Source organism: Marmota marmota, unplaced genomic scaffold, assembly GCF_001458135.2.
Source record: "Marmota marmota marmota unplaced genomic scaffold, marMar, whole genome shotgun sequence".
Lineage (NCBI taxonomy): Eukaryota > Metazoa > Chordata > Mammalia > Rodentia > Sciuridae > Marmota > Marmota marmota.
In genome coordinates, this window is record NW_026000068.1 from 24,776,382 (window position 1) to 24,782,969 (window position 6,588).

Consider the following 6,588-nt stretch of genomic DNA (forward strand, 5'->3'; position numbering starts at 1 on the left):
GGGTTTTTTTTTTTTTTTTTTTTTAGGTGACCCAAGGATTGTCCTTGATAGGACTTCTCATATCAGAATTTATAATCTCTTACTCTTATTCTAGAGGATTTTGTTCCAAATATGAAAAACTTGGGAACTGAGCATAAAAACTATTTAGGTTATACATACCAAAGAATCAACCAAGTCTTCTACACCTACAGAAAAATCTTCATATTTATTAAAGTGCTAGATACTCATTTAGTAAAAGAAATTTCTACTATTTTTGACATGTAGATTTTCAACAAGGACAAAAATAATAAGGATTTTCTGGGCTGAGTACCCAGTTAGCCAGATATTTAATTAACCTAAATCATTCCAATTCTTGGAACAGTCTGTTAATTACAGCTTTACTAATGTGTTATGATACCCTTTTCAGAAGATATAATCTGGCTAAATGAGTTATTATGAGTGCCCATCTGCAGACAAAGAGTACCAGGAAAAAGACCAGCAGATGTTTATGATAGAGTGTCACTTTATGATAAGCATAAAACTACATATTCTAAAAGTGATACTATTTTCAGTGAAGAATTATAATTTAGAGACTGATGCAATTATCAATAATTGTAAAGTAGGGTTACTGCCTAGTAAAATTATATTACTGTTTTAGAATGGAATAGGATTAAATGTTTCTTCTCTTGGAGGTGGCCAGTTCCACCCACCTTGGAGCATTCCTTCCATTTTACTCAATAAATTTTTTATGCTTTTTATTAAAAAAACGGGGAAATACAGTTAATATTTATTATATACAGATGTAACTTCTTCCAGTTTTGCCTTGTAGAGTCTTGGAAAAGCACAAAAAAGGAAAACTGGCTGAATTTAATAGTTCACTACTATGTTAAAAAATTTTTCTAGCCAGGCACAGTAGTACACGCCACTACTCCCAGCAAGGGAGCTGAGGCAAAAAGATTGCAAGAATGAGGCCAGCCTTAGCAATTTAGTGAGACCCTAATTAACTTGGTGAAATACTCTTTCAAAATAAAAAATAAAATGGGCTAGGGATACAGCTCAGTGGTCAAGTACTCCTGGGTTCAATCCCCAGTACCAAAAAAAAAAAAACACACACACACACACACACACACACACAAAAGAAACTTTTTTTTAAATAAAAAGATTTTTTAAAAATCTTCTAAATTAACATGAGGAGGGAAAGCACAGTGAAAACATGAAGTACTACTAACTTTAAAATTCACTCTTCTTATACCAAAGACTCAAAACGACAACTCCTCTGTACTCGACCCTGAAACCTTTCATAAACATTACATTCTAGAGTGTGTGATGGTGGTGGCACCCATCAGAGGCAAAAGTAACCTACAAATTAAAATGTGTTTTTAAACATACATGGATGTGCCTGTCCTAACACTCTATCAAGTTCTAGTCAACAATATTACCACCCTTGTTGAAGAGAGTTCACTTCAAGAACATCATCCTGAAGAACATCATACCAGAAGAGTGTAAGTGCAATTGTTATTTTTACAGAAGGACTGATACTTACAGCTGACTTCTACCAATATTGAGACAGATAAGATCCTGAGGGCATATTTCATAAAAGCCTGATACACGGAAAAAGAGACTTCAATTACTTCTAACTCGATCCCACCTGGCCTTAATTAAGATTACATTTTGTTCTTACCTTTTTTTAAAGTGTTTCGCCTAGTATTTGAATCCCAAGCGTCTGTATTTATCTGTCATCACTGTTAATGTCCATGTTACATTGAGACTTCAGGTATGAATTATTTATATGGTTGTACTAGCACAACTTGGTATCTGTGAAGGGAAACCACAATGTCACTATGGCTGTGTTACTGTTTACAGATGTGTGGATAAAAGTGATAATATTTCTAAATACTTACATAGGACATTTCATTTTCTAATAAATTTCATAAATAATTATCTATATTTAGCCATGAAATATGTGATATTTTCAACAGAGTAAGATGATTTGTTAACACATTCTCACAAATTCTTCTCAGAGTATGCCGCAGTCCGGCTGCAGCAAAATAACCGGGGGGTGACTAGCAACTTGTGTACATTGATGCAGCAGGAGTGGGAGCCGTTTATTGTAGGACCGGAGCGGTATATATACATTCCACACAGTTGATCTTAATTAACATAAACTCGATACAGCAGTCAACCAATAAGGAATCTCCACACTTAATGGCTCGCTGGCGTTACTTCACAAACCACTCCCTCTGGCATTTTGCCAGGCGCCATCTTGACTTGTTTACAGACTCTAACAAGAGTACCCATAAGCAAGCTTTCTAAATTTAATTCTAAATTAAAACTCCTGCAGAGAGATCCTCATTGAGTATCAGTGTAGAAATACTTCATTTTCTAAGGCTGTAACAACTCTGACATTAAAATAAAGCACTTTTTTTGTTTTATTATAATATCTAAGAACTAACTAAATACGTGACATCTTTTATTTTTTCAGTACCAGGGACTGAACCCAGGAGTGGCTCTCTACCACTGAGCTACAACTCCTGCCCTGTTCATTTTTTCTTTTGAAACAGGGTCTTGGCTTAGGGCCTTGAACTCATGATCCTCCTTCCTCAGCCTTCTCTGGTCACTAGGATTAAAAGTGAGAATCACCATGCCCAGCTGTATATCTTTTAATGTACTCCTTTCACCTTAGACTATACCTTTTGTAAGACTAATATGTCAAAGTATTTTAGAAATAAGCAGAAATTAAATGTTATTTAAAATCAATCAAGGAGTTATGGGTGTAGCTCAACTTATATTCAAGACTTTGGGTTCAAAACCCAGCACCCTAATACTAAACAGAAATGTAACTATACAAACATACCTTTAAAATAAACTTCATAAAAACAAATTTGGCTGATTACAAATCTGAGAAATATATTCATGTGACTACAATGATGAGGAAAAGCCTTATATACTTTCATTTAGGCCCAGCTACTCAGGAACCTAAGGCAGGAAGATGGTTGAGCCCAGAAGCTAGGGGCCATCCTGGGTAACACAGAATGACTCCATCTCAAAAACAAAACACAATAATAACAAAACCTTAAGTTATTTTAATCAGCTTAAAACTAGAAAAAATGAGTGACTGAAAAATGCTCATTCATATACATCAAAAGAAGCCTTTGAAAGACATTTTAAAATGATTCACCAGGTGTGCTGCTCCAAATTCCTATATGATAAAAACAAAGAGTAAAAATCCATGAGGAAAATGCAGATATCGTTGTTTGTAGATAATTCTTGACAAAATTGTTTTCAAATGTTAAAAACTAACCTTAACTAACACCATAAAAAATTAACCCAAGAGGGGCAGTGGCTTGCACACCTGTAACCCCAGCTCAGGAGGCTGAGGCAGGAGGATCTCCAAGTTCAAAACCAGCCCCAGCAAAAGTGAAGCGCTCAGAAGCTCAGTGAGACCCTGTCTCTAAATAAAAAATACAAACTAGGGCTGGGAATGTAGTTCGGTGGTCCACTGCCCCTGAGTTTAATCCCAGGTATCAAATAAATAAACAAACAAACAACCCAAATCTAAGTAATCATAAATTTAACAATTTTAAAAAATTTTTATGCTATGAGAGCCAAAACTCATAGCACCTACATTACACTCTTCGTTTCATACACTATAAATTTCAAACTTAAGCTTTCCACAAAAATACTATGTGCTTTCTGGGACAGATAAACTACTTTATGTTATGACAAATTATAACAATTTTTCATTTGCATTATTTAAGCATAGTAACTTTGTTCTAGAAATTTAAAAAATCTAGCTATTTTATCTTTTTAAAATATACAAAACAAAATGAACTACTTATGTCCTCTTCCTAAAGCCTTCTTATTTTATTTATTCCTTGCTACAGACAGAGCTTTGCTTGTTTTCACTAATAAAATTCACTGACTATTCAACCATTCAACAGCAGATCTAAAAACCAATCTTCACTAAAAAGAATTACTTTTCCTACTACTTTCAGTCTAACACTGGTACCACTGTGCTAACTAGATTACAGGATCTCAGATTCATGGCACACATGGATCACTTCAAAAGTGTACAGAAAATCTCACTAGAAAATATCAGTTCTGGTCATATAGCAAAGTTATGAACCACACCATATACTATAAAACTATAAAGTCCAAGCTAAAGGTAACCTAAATTATGAGATACTACAAAAATTTTGTGGTATTTTCTTATGAGATTGGGGTGGGGGGAAGAAAGGTTATACTATAGACTCATATTTAGTGTCTAATTCTGGTTGTTATAGATAAAAATACACTAAATTTGTATACTATGCTATTGCCTTAACAGGTTTTTTCTTTTTCTTTCTTTCTTTTTTTTTTTTAATGTGCTAGGGATTGAATCCATGGCTTTACACATTACTAGGCAAGTGACTACCAATGAGCTAGTCCCCAGTCCCCTACCCTATGATTTTAAAAGAAATTGAGAGATATTTAAACCAGGTAAGATAGTGGAATCCTGTAATCCTACCTACTCAGGAGGCTGAATCAGGACAATCAAAAGTTCAATACCAGCCTGGCAAATTTTTAGCTAGACCTGTCTCAAAATAAAATTTTAAAAGGGCAGGGGGTGTAGCTAAGTGGTACAGTGCTTGCCTTGCCTAGTCTATGTAAGGCCCTAGGTTCAAGCCCCAGAACTTCAAAGAAAATCCAGTCAACTGTAAAAAGCATCAAGATCATGTTAAAACAGAAACACCTTTCCTAGACAACATTTCACAGTTACTTGCTATAAAAAGCTGAACCAAAGTTTTATTAAGTACAAATTATGATCACAGAGCCCACTGTCCTGGCCCCCTGAATTGTTTAGAATCACAGGTTCTGTTTTGGATGATGTCTACAGATTTTTAGAAATAAGTCTATTTCTGGTCAACAGAAAGTAGAAAGTATTAGGATATGGTGGGAGGAGATGGACATGTGATTCTGTCATCAATGAACAAGCCACTTTGCCTATCTTTGTTTTGTTTTGTTTTTTTTCATCAGCAAAATGGCAGACAATATCTGCCTACAACCTCACCGGGCTGTTGTAAAGTTCAGAAAAAAAGAGCAAGTCTGTGAGATACTTTTGTATGTTTGTTATCAAACTTTAGTAGGCTAAGAAATTCCTGAAGCCAACATCCCCAAATATCGAGATTCAGCAGGTCTGGACATGAACACATAAATTTTCATTTTAATTAGGTACTTCAAGTCATTCCAATGTAGAATGAAGATCATACTTTACATCAGATTCTCCTAAAACCTTAGTGTTCCTTAACCTAGTTATGTATTTAAAATGCATATTTCTAAAATTCATCCTTAAAACTCCAGATCAGAAAATAGAGCATAAAAATCTTCATTTTATCAAATGCTATAAGTGATTCAGATGTACGTGAGACATGATCCATCTTTTTAGGAAATCTGCACTATATTCTTCCTCCAAAATATTTCTGAAATTGTTCTCCACCTCTGTAATATCATCACCTGTGACCATCCTGCATCATCTTGTATGTTAACTAGCCCAAATGCCCTCTAATTATTTCCTCTACTTTGTCCCTTAAAATGCAGTCTACAGAGTGGCCAGGATGCATACCTAATTATCTCACCTTCCTGTCTAAAAACTTTTCCAAGGGACTTCCACTTCTGGCCAACAGAGAGTAACGGGCAAGATTTTCATGCTCCCACCTGAAACAACTAAAAATCTGTGCAAAGTGTATGCAAATGTTTTCACACACTTAGAAGAAGAAAGGAAAAAAAAAATCTTAGAAGATCTACAAAGGTTACCGTTAAACCTCGAGCTGAACATGGATCCATATCCAAGAAAAACCTAACCATAAGCAAGACTCCACTGAAAAAATGTGTAACAACTGAAGAGTTGCCAGCCCAGTGGTATATACCTGTAGTTCAGCTACTTGGAAGACCAAGGTAGGAGGATTTCAAGTTTGAGGTTAGCCTGGGCAACTAAGCAACTCCCTGTCTCACAATAAAAAATAAAAGGAGGGCTGGGGTTGTGGCTTAATGATAGAGTGCTTGCCCAACACGCACATGTTTGAATCTCGACACCACATAAAAATAAATAAATAAAGTCATTATTTTAATAAATAAATAAATAGATAAGTTAGGAAAATTGGTGTATGCCTGTAATCCCTGTGGCTCCAGAGGCTGAAGCAAGAGGATTACAAGTTCAAAGCCAGCCTCAGCAATTTATCAAGGCCCTAAGCAACATAGCAAGAACACCTGTCTCAAAGTTAAAAAAAAAAAAAAAAGAGGTTGGGATGTAGTTATATGGTAAAGTTCACTCAATCCCCAGTACAAAAAAAAAGAATATGTTCTAAAAACTGTTTAAAGCATTTTAGCTATTTGGAAACAATTGGGAAGAATAATAATCAGTGAATTTAAAAGGATTTAAATAATATAAATGATGATAACAATTGATTTCAATTAGAAAATAGTAATAAAGATGTCTCAAAAATCTCTAAGCTAGGCATGGTGGTGAATGTCTGTAATCCCAGGAATCAGGAGGCTAAGGGAAAACCATTCCAAATTCCAGACCAGCCTCAGCAATTTAGGGAGATCCTGACTCCAAAAAAAAAAAAAAAA

General features: G+C 35.0%; 1 protein-coding gene across 4 annotated transcripts in view; it reads right to left on the minus strand.

Annotated features, from left to right (window-relative positions):
* The window catches only part of Zzz3 (zinc finger ZZ-type containing 3), a 105,325-nt gene that overhangs the window by 63,916 nt on the left and 34,821 nt on the right, over positions 1-6,588 (minus strand). For 2 of the 4 annotated variants that reach the window (XM_015490532.2, XM_015490531.2), the window contains exon 2: positions 1,665-1,794. The exons of 1 other annotated variant lie outside the window; for it this stretch is intronic. The gene's annotated coding sequence lies outside the window, so the exon portion shown is untranslated. Of the gene's footprint in view, positions 1-1,660; positions 1,795-6,588 lie in introns of all 4 variants that reach the window. One more of the 4 variants, XM_048814095.1, reaches the window with a different exon arrangement.